Source organism: Apodemus sylvaticus, chromosome 17, assembly GCF_947179515.1.
Source record: "Apodemus sylvaticus chromosome 17, mApoSyl1.1, whole genome shotgun sequence".
NCBI classification, from domain to species: Eukaryota; Metazoa; Chordata; class Mammalia; order Rodentia; family Muridae; genus Apodemus; species Apodemus sylvaticus.
The window spans coordinates 6,459,951-6,474,144 of NC_067488.1; the positions used below are offsets into that span (position 1 = coordinate 6,459,951).

General features: G+C 47.7%; 1 long non-coding RNA gene across 1 annotated transcript in view; it reads right to left on the reverse strand.

Moving 5' to 3' along the window:
* Positions 1-727: 727 nt before the first annotated feature.
* The window catches only part of LOC127667982 (uncharacterized), a 41,203-nt gene continuing 27,736 nt past the window's right edge, over positions 728-14,194 (reverse strand). The window contains exon 3 of the long non-coding RNA XR_007973970.1: positions 728-1,085. This is a non-coding gene — a long non-coding RNA (uncharacterized LOC127667982). The remainder of the gene's footprint in view (positions 1,086-14,194) is intronic.

Sequence of the window (14,194 nt, forward strand, 5' to 3'; positions counted from 1 at the left end):
AACTCACTTTGTAGACCAGGCTGGCCTCGAACTCAGAAATCCGCCTGCCTCTGCCTCCCAAGTGCTGGGATTACAAGCGTTCACCACCACTACCCGGCTTTTTTTCTTTTTTCTTTTTCTTTTTTTCTTTTTTCTTTTTTTCTTTTCTTTTTCTTTTTTTTTTTTTTTGGTTTTTTGCCTATAGGCCAATTTTATGGAGACATTTTCTTATTTGAGGTTTCTTCTTTCCAGATAACTCCAGCTTGTGTTAAGTTGACAAAACAAACAAACAACAACAACAACAACAACAAAACCCAAAAAACCAGCCAGCCCATGTTCTTTAGTATATACATTTTTATTTATTCTTTAAGGATTTTGTACTTGTATCCAGTATATGTTAGTATATCAACATATATATCTCACTCCTTTCCTCCAGCTCTCCCCTAAACCCTTAAACTGTCTTGTTTTCCCAACTTCAAATCTTTTCTTTTTATTTAAACTGTCTTTCCCTTTTCCTTCCTTCTTTCCTTTCTTTCTTCCTTTCCTTCCTTCCTCCCTTCCTCCCCCTTTCTCCCCCTCCCCCCTCTCTTTTAATGACCCAGTAAGTCCAATATGTTTTTTTTCTATATGTACATAGATGTGGAGCCATTTCCTGAAGCATAGGCAACCTACCAGTGCATACAGCCCCCCTACACACACACACACACACACACACACACACACACACACACACACACTTACTCACACACACAAGACTTACTCTCTCCATCCTCCTTCCGCCAGCAGCTGTTAAACTACCTCAGCTAGAGGCAGGCTCTCCGGAATGTCTACCGGCCTGTTCTTGTCCCAGGTAACCACAGCTGCTTTTACACTTGAGAATGCAATGGTCACGCCATATCCAGAAGGCAGAAATTCACAGCACTCCTCACTCTCCAGCTCTTCCGTCCCTCCTTCCTCCTCTTCTGTGAGGCTCCTGAGCCTGGGCGCAGGCGGCTCTTTAGGGATGAGTGATACTGTCACTTCTCAGCATGGTTCCGAGTCTCTGCATTAGTTGCTGCCCATTGCAAAAGGAAACTTCTCTGACTGTGGTTTAAAGAAGCACAAACCTATGGGTTTAATCATAAATAGTCAGAAGGCAATTTGACAACATAACCATAGCAAAATGATAACATAGGTTCCTCGAGAGCCTATGACCTCCCCAGCCCAGGGCTTTGACCAGGGTTGCAGCAACAAGGAGTGGTAAGAGGTATAGTGGATGTCGGTTTTCAGACCTGCGCTTACATATTTGTGCAGGTTTTCGTGTGTGCACATGCATGGACCAGAGCATCAGCCTCCCTGTCGTTACTCAGGCACCATTCACTTTATTTTTTGAGAAAAAGTCTCTCACTTTTACCTGAACGTCACCTGACTGGCCAACAAATCCAGTGCAGGGGTGGGGAGGGTTACAAGTGGGCGCCACCACTCTAGCTTTGCTATGGGCTCTGAGGGGTCAACTCAGATCCTCACACTTATTGGGTGAGCAGAGCTCTCTCCCAGCCCCTGGGTTGCATTTTCTTCCCATCTCTCCTGCATCTGACATAGCAACCCTGTGAGCAAACCTCAGCAAAACTTTGAGAAAAGTGAATCTGGTCTTTCTACTTACACTGCCTTTTAGGCTCTCTCTAATGTGTGTGTGTGTGTGTGTGTGTGTGTGTCTGTGTGTTGTGTGGGATGAGGATGCATGCATGCATGCATGCATCCATGCATTGCTTTCTGCCTTATTGTCTCTCATAAATTGGAAGTTCGAGAGCTTGTGATATCTGCAAGACTGGCTGACCGGTGACCCCAGGATCTGCCTGACTTTATGCTCCATGCGTGTGCTCACAGCTCTGCCTTGCTTTACATGGGTGCTGGGTTTTCAAACTCCTGTTTTCACAGTGTGTTCTTTCCCACTGAGCCGCCTCCGCAGCCCCTTCTCTCTGGTCTGAGTTTCTGTACATGCGTGCAACCGCCCAACTCCTGCCAGACTCTGATAATCTCTCCCGGCTATTGTCCAATGCATCCTCCAATCATATCATGACTGTTTTCCTTTTTCTGACACACACACACACACACACACACACACACACACACACACACACACACAGAGGCACAGAATTCTTGTTTGTTTGTTTGTTTGTTTGAAATAGTGTCTCACTATAACATGGCTGACCTGTTGGTCATTATGTGGCCTTAAGGTTGGCCTCAAGCTTGCAGAAATCCCCCTGCCTCCACCTGTAGAGTGCTGGGAATTTCAGTAGTCTGCTACCATGCTTGGTTTCTTCTGATTTACTTCTAACCCTCTGGCTCCCTGAAAGTCTCTGGCTTACATCCTCCTAGCTAAGACTCAGGGAATGGGAGTGATGGTTGACTTCATCAACTGGTTACTTAGGGTCATTAGACACAGTGTTCTGAAATACAAATCTGGCACTGATTCAAGAGTTAGAAACTCTCAGTGCTGTGGTGGCGCATGCCTGTAATCCCAGCACTCTAGAAGGCAGAGGCAGGCGGATTTCTAAGTTCGAGGCCAGCCTGGTCTACAGAGTGAGTTCCAGGACAGCCAGGGCTATACAGAAAAACCCTGTCTTGAAAAAAAAAACAAATCCCCCCCCCCAAAAGAGTTAGAAACTCAAGGAAGAAGAAGGGATCCTCATCTTAAAGGTCTCTTAGTCATTTCAGATAGAGAGACTTATAGAACAGGGACCACATGGTAGCCCATGTGATCCCAGCCTCTGGGAAAGCTCAAGTAGGAGGTCATAAGTTCGGAGCCAACCTGGGAAACTTAGTGACTGTTTCAAAATAAAATGTCAAAGACATGGGGATTGGTATTAGAGCACTTGTCTAATATGCACGATACCCTGGGTCTTGTGTACACACACACACACACACACACACACACACACACACACTATAGGATAATGTGGGACATTCATAGAACCAAGAAGGGACTAAACCAGTTTCTGAAGGAAAAGGGTGTTAAGGAAGGGTTCCTAAGAGAAGTCTCACACAATGAGTAGATATTAACAAGACAAGCCTTCTATGGTGACTGGAACAGCAGTGTCTGCAAGACCAAAGGCTTGATGGGAAGAAAAAGGCCATAGTCCTGAGTACGAGCTCGTCCAGGTGCGATTGTTCCTGCCTGGTAAGCATGTGAGTACCTGTGTGTGATCTCGATCTTTGACTGGTGGCAGATGTGCTCTGCAGCGAGCGGCCGTGGGGGAAGGAGCCTCGGGCACCGGGAAGTCAGTGCCCTAGAATGTCGAGTGCTGCACTTGGGCAGAGACCCAAGGCTGAACACACCTACTCGGCACTCACAAGGCAGCTTCTCAGAAAGTGGCTGGGCCTGAGCCAGGTTCTGAGACACCCAGGGAGGAGGAGGAGGTGAGCGTGTGAGCTGACTTTACTGTCCAGTCTTCATGACTCTCAAAGCAACTGAAGACACAACCCCGGCAGATGAGAACACAGGCACAAGAAAGTCAAGCCACTTGGCAGACGTCACACAGACCTGGTAGAACGAGAAACGCGTTTCCCAAATTCAAACCACTGAGCACTAAGGAGAAGAGATTTCAGAAATGTGACCTTTGCTAGAGAGTGACAGGAAGTTTTTGGAGATTAGGGTACATTTATAGGCAGAGAGAAAGTCGCCTGGAGACACGGAGCGGTGGTTAGCAGAGCAAGGTTCAGGAAGATAAAGCCAGGCACTTGGGCAATCAGACCTCCAAGGCCATGGTTACAGCAGCACCACCTGGGACAGAAACCAGGCAAGGTGGCCTTAGAGGGGCCACCATTATGGAAGACAGGTGGCCGTGGCTGTTGGCAGGAAGTGGACAGCAGGCCTCAGAGACAACAGAGAACAGAGATGTCATTAGGACTCTCTAGAGAAATGGAGCCAAGACGGGGAGGAAGGCATGTTGGACCCAGGAGAGGAAAGGGATCAAGTCCGAATGAGAGGCACAGGGAAGAACTGCTGTCTCAGTTGGAGTCCAAAGGCAAGAAGAAATCTGAAGATGACTAATCAGGCAGGGCCCTTGCATTAGCTGTCCCGACCTTTACTGATTCCAATAGGCCCACAGACGTTAGGGCTTCTCAGTAGCTCACTGCTTACCACGTCTGCGTTCTAATACTAATCTTATCAGGATATCCCCAGTCACACCAGAATAATGCTTTACCCAAGGTCTGGTCAACAGTCTACATAGATAACAAACCACAGCCGAGAGGGAGGGGGAGGGGGAGGGGAGGGGGGAGGGAGAGGGGAGGGGAGGGAGGGAGGGGGAGGGGGAGGGGGAGGGAGAGGGAGAGGGAGAGGGAGAGGGAGAGGGAGAGGGAGAGGGAGAGGGAGAGGGAGAGGGAGAGGGAGAGGGAGAGGGAGAGGGAGAGGGAAAGAGATGGGGGTGTGGTAAACAGAAAGCTTGGAAGGCAAGAGGGCTCTGACAAGCAACAGGGCCTTAGACCAACTTCAGCTGACCATCCAGGAGCACGCCGGCTTGCTCCAACGTCACATTCCTCCGAGAGTAGGTGCCAAGCTCCAGTTGGTAAATTATTTACAATTTTTATTAGCCAGAAAAGGTGCCTGTTTTCTGGCTGACATTTAATGACTCAGAGTCTTGCCAACCATAGCCCTCACCTTCTGTCAGGTACAGGATACACGTGGCCAGGCCTGCTGAGTGCCTGACCCCGGACCTTCCCACACACAGTGTGCCAGTGCGGCCGAGCGGCTCTGGAACCTGGCTCGTCACTTGTCTATCAGAGTGCCATAGCCAGAATTTAGTTATTTATTTATAGACAGGATCTCATTATGTAACATTGATTAGTTTGGGATCTGTACATAGACCAAGCTGGACTTGAACTTGTAGGGGATCCTGTCCTTGCCTGCTGGTGTTGGAATGGCACTTGCATACCACCATGCCTAGCTGAAGACAGAGTTAAGCCCACCATCGATCGGAGCCTGAGACCCATAGCTTATGCTCGACACGCTCCCATGAAACCAGGACTTAAGTCACATTTCAGATGGACAGGGACAGGAGTGGGGAAGAGGGTGTGGCTCGGTGGATGAAGGCCCTCGCTGGCTGTCGGAACATCGTTCAGGCACAGTGTCATGCAAGAGGAATTCTGAGCGCTTGTGAGAAGACTCCAAGAGAACAAGAGTCTTGTGATCTCAGTGTCTTCGAAACATAGAATTGTTCTTGGAATGTTTTTCTGCCCCCCTCCCAGGCATAGCAGAGAGGAGTACGCTTACTTCAGCTGTGGCTGTCCATGCGCCTCTGTGGAAGAACAATCTTTAGTCACATGTGGCTTGTCCCGGTTACACACCTTACTCACAAGAATCTCCCTAACCTTAAGAGTCTTAATTGCCTGATGCTCTGAGGAACATTAGCGATCGCTAAGTCTTTAGTCCATTTCATTTTTAGGCTCCACTCTCCCAAATTCACACCACCAACTAGAGAGGTAAACTCTATACAAACATGGAGACCTGAGTCCCAGCCCAGGAACCCACATGGTGGAAGCGAAGAACTGAGAACTGATCCCCAAGTTGTCTGCTGGCGTCACTATAGCACGGCAACACATATAGCCATAAAATAAAAGATTTTAAAATAAAAATAAGTAACAAGTAGGATTTCGACATGATCTGGATGTGGCAGCACATGCCAACACTTGGGAGGTAAAGGCCGGACGATCAGGGGTTCAAAGTCATCCTTGGCTACACAGCAAGTTCAAGGCTAAGGTGAGATACACAAGCGAATGTCTCCCAGCAAAAGAAAATAAAGAAAGAAACAAACAGAAAAACCCTTGGCTGGGAATGTAGCTCAGCAGACCACTTGTGTAGCACATGCTAGGTTTAACCTTTAGCACTGCAAAAATCAAACAACTGCCAGGCAGAGGTGGTGAACACCTTTAATCCCAGCACTTGGGAGGCAGAGGCAGGTGGATTTCTGAGTTCGAGGCCAGCCTGGTCTACAGAGTGAGTTCCAGGACATCCAGGGCTACACAGAAAAACCCTGTCTTGGAAAACCAAAAACTACCACGACCAAAAACAACAAAAAATCAAACTATTAAAATATAGCCCATGTTTCCAGTCAGGAGATGACTCCACGGTTAGGAGCACCTTGTAGGGGACCGAGTTCAGTTCCTAACCCTCATGTCTGGTGATTCACAGCCATGAGTAAATTCAGCTCTAGGGAAACTGGTTTCCATGGTCCTTGTGGTCACATGAACAAATCTCTAGCAACCTAAATCAATCAATAAAAAATTATCTATATACATATATAATTTCAACATCATTTTCATGGGCCTCTTGATAATGTCGTGATAGAATTACTGTGCCACAATGTTCTTAGGAAAATAAACGATCACTTTTTAGTTACTGTCGTTGAGGCAGAATCTCATTGTAGCCCAGGCTGGCCTCACAACTTTCAATAATCATCCTATCTTCATGTCCAGAGAGCTGGGATTGCAGGCATGAGCCACCTCACCCAGCAACTGACAACTACCAGGAAGGAGTCTGCTCACGCGGCTTTTGAACTGTGATAGGACTGACGTAAGTGTTCCGTCTGGAGTACAGGCTGGTACAGGGCGAACTTTCAGCAGTCAGAGAGGCTAGGCTGGAACCTGCCCCACCTTTGTTAGCTGTGTGCCTCTGAGTAAGTTCCTCATCCTCTCTGCGGCTGTTTCTTGAACTAAATAGAGAGGAATGATAACAAATGGTGGATAAGAGAACAGTGCACTTCTTGGTACTATTCCGTGTGTGTGTGTGTGTGTGTGTGTGTGTGTGTGTGTGTGTGTGTGTAGTGTCCAGTTCACAAACAGGTTCTCTGAAAACACCAAGCTGTTGAGTCATTAGTAAAAGAAAATGTAAGGTGAATTTGTTGGGCTGAAACATTCAGTTTGAGAACCCCAAGCTGGGCTAATTCTGGCGATGGAAACCCCGGGTCTGGATTTTTGAGTTGTAAGGTCAGAACACGTAGGAACTGCGGCTCTGGAACATTGGGCACAGTAGGCTGGGAGTTGGATGGAGGAAGAGATTAAGTAGAGTCAGAATAGTGAGTCTGACCTCACTTATTCTCACAGTGACCCTTTGTACGGACACAGTTGGGTGACATGCAAAGTTGGAACACTGTCAGCAGAGAGCAGGTTCAGATGAGGAGAGAGGAAAAAGGCAGGGCGAGCGTGGCGGAGCTGAACAGAGCCTGCGCAGAGGAGCTGAACAGAGCCTGCGCAGAGGCAGAGCCTGTACAGAGACTGCGCAGAGACTTGGTCTCCCTCGCTGAGCCGCGTGACCTAGGTGGCTGTACCGTGTGTCTGTACTGCAGCAGCAGACAGACAGCTAGCAAATAATCCTTCAGGCATTGGGTGCAGGATGAGGTCGATGGCTCAGTGGGTTAAAGTGCTTCTTTCACAAGTGTGAGGACTTCAGATGTCCTGAACTCACGGGCAGCCAGATTCGGTAAGCGCTTGTCTGTAACCTCAGCACCCTAGTGATGAGAGGGGAAACAGGAGCAATCTTAGAGCTCCCGGGTCAGCTCCCCCGGCATGCACATCACTGAACTGTGAAACCAACTCGAACAGGGTGGAAGTCATGAACTGACACCCAGACACCGCATCTGTTCTCTGATCTCCACATGCACGGTACACACAGGCGAGAACGTGCCTACAGACGCAGACACAGATACAGTCACACACACACACACACACTCATACTTCTTTAAACAAACAGTGAAAAAGGAAGCTTCCACTGTAAACTAAGCCTCAGAGGAAAGACTGAGGCGCCCATGCAAAGTTCAGTGGGAGCTGTTCGCACAGAGCTGAAGTGAGGAATCTGGAAACAGTTTGGGAGAACATGGAAGTGTCTTCCAGGCTAAAAGGACAATCCTCGGGACCCAAAATGAGCATCTTTGTCCAAAGCTGGCAAAAATATCAAAGGATGGGAACATGAGCACAGAAGAATGACACAAGATGTCCTCAAAAGCTAGATGGGGGTGGGGTGGGGTGAGGTGGGGGGATGGAGGTGAGGTGGCTCAGTGTATAGAAGGGCTTGCCACCAAGACTCATGACCTGGGTTCAATTCCTGAAATGAACTCCCGAGAGTTATCCTCTGAGCTCGACAATTGAGCAAGTAAGAGAGTGTGTGTGTGTGTATGCATCTGTATGTGTATGTGTGCATGTATGTCTGTGTGTCTGTGTGTGTGTGCATGCACATGTGCATGCAATGCCTCTGGAGTCTAGAAGAGTTTGGTGACTCCCCTGGAGTTGATTATGGTGGTTGTAAGCCACTTGACACGCTGCTGGGAATGAAGTCCCAGTTCTCTGCAAGAACAGAGAGTACTCCAGCTTCCGGAACCATCGCTCCAGCTCCTGTCCAAGCCTTTCTTACTTGGATAAAGTTTATGGGAGGCCAGATCCCAGTTCTCATGATGAGAACTAAAGCTTAGAAGGGAAGAGATTTGAGGCAGTGTGGAACTATAAACCCTGCTCTTAGGAACGAGAGACCAGAGGACCAGGATTAAGGCCAACCTTGGCTACATATAGAATGCAGTCTCAGTCTGGGCTATCTGAGACTCTCTCAAAATAACCAAAGAACAGCAAAAACCAAGGAGGGAGCTAAGTGGTGGGACACACCTTCAATCCCAGCGCCTGGAAGGCAGGGGTAGGTGAAAATGGTCTACAGAGAGGGTTCAGGACAGTCAAAGCTACACAGAGAAACTCTGTCTTGAAATTCCAAAACAAAGAAAAAAAGAAAGAAAGAAAGAAAGAAAGAAAGAAAGAAAGAAAGAAAGAAAGAAAGAAAGAAAGAAAGAAAGAAAGAAAGAAGGAAGGAAGGAAGGAAGGAAGGAAAGACAGACTAAGGAGGGAAGAAAAGGAGAATCACCTTTCCATCCCCCACGGCACTCAGAACAACAGTCAGGTGCTCTGTCTGACCTGGAACTTTGAGTCATGAGGGTGTACCCTAGAGAGGCAGCATCATGTAAAGGTGCTTGGGATGACTGTGGTAGAGTCTGGAGTATGGAGAGATGAGCGTTTGCAAGCAACAGAGTCCACATATAGTGACCGACGTCTGCTGACATCTGGGTGGTGAAAGGCTGGGCCCATAGCAAGTCGTTTAGAGTTTGCTGCTGAAGCCATCCTGAGTCTCCTTCCCAGTGTTCCTCCTGCTTCTCTGAGTTCCTGAGTCACCCTAAGTAAATTCTTCTTCCATTGAAAAGTTCACTACTGTTGTTTTCTGTGGTTTGAAAACAAGCATCTAGACCAATACAACAGGAACACGAGTCACAGTTTGAAAAGATAAGATAGGAGTATAGGAGTGCCGGCCCGTAGTCTGAGCAATCAGAGGCTGGCTAAGCATTTGAGGCCAGCCTGGGCTAAATAGTGAAAATTTATCTCAAAAATGAAACAGGGACCCTCTCAGCCTCATCTTCTAGCCGATCTACACACTTTTGTGTGTTAGCCACCGTTCTGTCAGGGACCCCGAGTGACCACACCGGGCTGGGGCTCAGGTCAGTGCCTCTTCAGCCCTCTTCAGAGAAACTTTCTCCTACAGTTCCTAACACAGAGAGCCACCCTCTGCAAAGAGTGAGAGACTCCAGTCCTAAGCCAGATGATGTCATCATCAACCTCCCACTTTAACCCCACACCCCACCCCACCCCCACCCCCACAAGGCTCAGGGATCTATGTGGAAGAGAAGGCAGAAAGATTGTTGGAGCCAGAGGTGATGGAGGACTCTAAGGAAACAGTGTCTTTGGCATTCAGCAGGGCTGATGCACATGTGAACTGACAGAGACTGTGATGGCATGCACAGGACCTGCACAGGTTCAAGCCAGACTGAGAGGAAGAGGTAGACATGAGCTCCCGCCCCTAACCAAGAAGCTATTTATAGAAGCTACTTGCTGTCAAAGAAAAAGTAGTTTCCTCTGATGGAGTCTAACTGGATATACTAAGCATACTTCAGAGCAGGTTCCATGCCCAGGAGTAGCTGACCAACACAAAACAAAGTCTAGGATATTTTTGTATACTTTTTGTCTCACTTTGGTTTATTTTGGGTATTTTTTGGTCTTGTTGGTCTATTAATTGTTTATTTTCCATTTTGTGAGCATTTTAATATGTGGTTTCTGGGGTTTTTGTTTGCTTTTGAGAGAGAGAGAGAGATTGGATGGGTAAGGAGGTGGAGAGGAGGAGAGGAGAGGCTCTGGGAGGAATTGGGCGAGGAAAAAATAGGATTGAAAGATAATGTATGAAAAAAAATTCAGTACAAGAAAAGTCAAGTCAAACCAAACAGAACAAAGACATTGCTGCTATATAGAAACTAGAAGGCTAGGTGTGATAGCATATTCCTGTAATGTCAACCTTGGAACTCCAGAGTGGGGTTTTCTCTAAAGGAGGAAGAGGCCCGCATTTTAGCCAAGAGCCAGTCAGAAGCAAAGCACTGTTGAGTGTGTGAAAACAGAGTGAGCTTAGCTTGAAGAGTGGTCCTCACGGAGGTTGTGTTAGCAGGCAGCGTGGAGCAAAGGAGGCGAGGCTAACAGCCTTGAGAAGCAGCCTTGGCCCCGGGGCCAGGAGGTGTTCCTGGGACCTGAGAACTTCCTGAGATGGGGCTCAGCTTTCTGAGAGAAGCTCTGTCCAGCTCAGACCTCTAAGGAAGGGTTTCAAAAGGAGGGGCGCGGGTGCCCGGGGTGTGGCTCAGTCGGCGGGATCTAGGGTGCAGGTAGAACTGATTTGGGGATGGTCCGAGACACCGAAGCCAGGGCTCTGAGACGCTGCTGCTGGCCCTAGCACAGGCTCAACTTGGTTGCAGCTCTCTCTCCTCTACTGTTTGCTGAGCGCATCTAAGATCGGAGGCTCCGGTGCTAATAAGATCTCAGCGTGGAGCCCCCACGAGGAGATTCGGGCCCTTATATGCATCCAGGCTTCCTTTGCTCCTGCCATGGGAGGACACACCAAGAAGGCGCTATCAAGGCGTAGGCACGCAACTCAGCGAGAGAATGCTTGCCAAGCAGTTATGAGCCAGCGCGTGTAAACACACATGCGCGCGCGCACACAGAATTTGTGACTGGTGCATGTCAGTAATCCTAGCACATACGAGGCTAAGGTAGGAGGATCAACAGTTCAAGGCTAGCCTCAGCTGCATGTGGCCCAGACTAACGAGCGATAAACGAAAGAAAAAGTCCCCATCTGGAAACAGAAAAGGGGTCTGAGCGGACATTGAATATACAGGCAGTGGGATCTTGGTCACCTCGACCCTGGACTGTAAGAAACTTCGGGGCTGGAAAAAAAAATGGCTCGGCAGTTAAAAGCATTGCCGTTCTTCCAGAAGCCTCCAGTTTAGTTCTCTTTAGGGTATCTGACACCTCTAGCTTCCATGGGTGTCTGTTGTGATGTGCACATCCATAGACAAATTCACAGGCACACATGCACATGATTAAAAAATAAAGCTAAGGCTGGGCGGTGGTGGAGCACGCCTTTAATCCCAGCACTTGAGAGGCAGAGGCAGGCGGATTTCTGAGTTCGAGGCCAGCCTGGTCTACAGAGTGAGTTCCAGGACAGCCAGGGCTACACAGAGAAACCCTGTCTCGAAAAAACAAAAATAAAAACAAACAAAAACAAAACAAAAAAAATAAAGCTAAAATAAAATATATATTTAGAAAAAATGCTAGAAAGAAGGAAGGAAAGGAGGGGACGGAGGGGAGAAGAGAGAGAGAGAGAGAGAGAGAGAGAGAGAGAGAGAGAGAGAGAGAGAGAGAGAGAGAAGGGAGAAAGAAAGGGATGTCTTTTTTTTTTTTAATATTTATTTATTTTATGGAAGTAGACTGTCGCTGTCTTCAGACACACCAGAAGAGGGCATCAGATTCCATTACAGATGGTTGTGAGCCACCATGTGGTTGCTGGGGATTGAACTCAGAACCTCTGGAAGAGCAGTCCATGCTCTTAACCACTGAGCCATCTCTCTGGCCCAAAAGGGATGTCTTGAACTGAGGAGGGGCTTGTCCTGTGGTAGAGTGTGTCCTTAGCAGATATAAAGCCATGGGCTAGATCCACATTGTGCACACACAGACAAGGAGAGAGGGAAGAGGAGAGAAAAGAGAAGAAAAGGAAAAGCATCTCTACTAACAATCTCAGCAAACTAAACTAAGGCACCGTGTTAGGCAGAGACACTAGCGTGCTCTGCTCCGGAACTAATGAACCCATTCCATTACTGGCTAACAGGTGGAGAAATTATGTGCACACCTTGAGAGTGATTATAAGCCCACGGCTCTGAACAGCATTATTATAGGTTGTATTTCTTCAGAACTTTATATATGTATTCTGCTGACATATGTGCTGATTGTAATTTTTTCCTTGTTTTATCTTTTGACTTTTTGAGGCATCATCTCCTGCAGCCCAGGCTGGACTTGAACTTGCTATGTAGTCAAGGATGACCTTGAACTCCTTCCTGATCCTCTTGCCTTTATCCCCCAGTGCTCCGCCTCGCATGGCTGATAATTTCTATATTGTGGAGACAGGTCTCACTGTATTGCTCAAGCTGGCTACCAACTCTTGCCTTTCCTCTTCAGCTATTGAATTTCCAGGATTATAGGCAAGTGTTTTTGCCTTCAAAGTGATTTACAATTTCATGGAAAATGTCATAAAAATTTGAATGAAGACTGATTTAGTTACAAGGACTTTTAGCAATGCTAGTTCTTACTGTTTTTGTCTGGCTTGGTTTTGCGTTGAGATAGGCTTCCAACGCTCCTGTGTAGCAAAGGTATGCACTACTGTCTTCAGTTCATGTGGTATCAGGGATTAAACACGGGATGCTGTGGGTCATGGGCAAGACCTCCACCAACAGAGCTACATTCTCAGCCCCTACGTTCTTTCTTTTCTTTCCTTCTTTTTCTTTTCTTTAATTTTCTCTTTGTTTTTTGTTTGTTTGTTTTGCTTTTTGTGTAGCCGTGGTTGTTCTGGAATTCACTTCGTAGACCAGGCTGGCCTCGAACTCAGAAGTCTGCCTGCCTATGCCTCTGGTGTGCTGGGATTAAAAGCATGAGCCACCATGCCCAGCTGCTCCTATTTTCTTAAGTATGAGACATGTGCCATGATGATATGGAATACTGACATTAGGGGAAATTACATGGTGAGTCTCTCTCTCTCTCTCTCTCTCTCTCTCTCTCTCTCTCTCTCTCTCTCTCTCTCTCTCTCTCCTCCCTGGTTTTCGGAAACAGGTTTCATGTAGCTCAGGATGGCCTCAAACTCACTATGCAGCCACTATATGTTACCTCCAACTCCTGATTCCCCTGCCTCTACCTCCCAAGTGCTAGGAACACAGGCTTGCATCACCACGCTCCATTTTTGAGTGCGCTTTCTATACTGTCTATCTTTGAGGGTGTTTTCTATCTGTCTGTCTGTGAGGGCACTTTCTATACTGTCTGTCTTTGAGGGCGCTTTCTATCTGCCTGTCTGTGAGGGCGCTTTCTATCTGTCTTTGAGGGTGCTTTCTATCTGTCTGTCTTTGTGGGCGCTTTCTATACTGTCTACCTTTGGAACGCTCTGCTTGCTCTCGTGTGGAGCGGTGTGCATAGTATATATCTGTGTTTATGCCCCTGCACATACATGAGTGTAGGAAGGTGTACAGAGGCCAGAGGCTGACTCTGAGAATCTTCCTCCAAGGCTTCCCATCTTATCATTTTGTTTGTTTTGTTGGGGCTCTCACTCTGTAGCCCTGGCTGGCCATGAAAGCCAGGCTGACTGCAAGCTCACAGAGACCCACCTGCTCCAGCAGTGTGAAGGTTAAAGGTGTCCACCACCCTACCTGGCCCTTCATCCTTGAGGCAAGGTATCACATTGATCCTGCAACTCACCAACTCAGCCATGCTGGCTGCCCAGTGAGTCCTAGGAATAATTTTCCTGTCCCAACCTGCACAGCTCTGTGATTGCAGGTGTGTTATGTACCTTTTAAATGGTTATAGGTGTGCCATGCACTTTTGTCATGGGTAAAGTTTCTTCCTCATGCTATGCACCTGTAAGACCCCCCCAAAACCGAGGGTGCCCCAGCACCCCACGCCTCGGAAGGCGACACCCAAATCACTCACGAGAATCGGTCTCGATGCAATAACATGAGGATTTCTTTATTCCAGAATTCTGGGTTCCACAGCCGTACATGGTGCAGGGCTAGAAGACTGTGGACCCCGAGTGCAGAATTGGGACAGCTTTTATAAATTCACAACAAAGCCC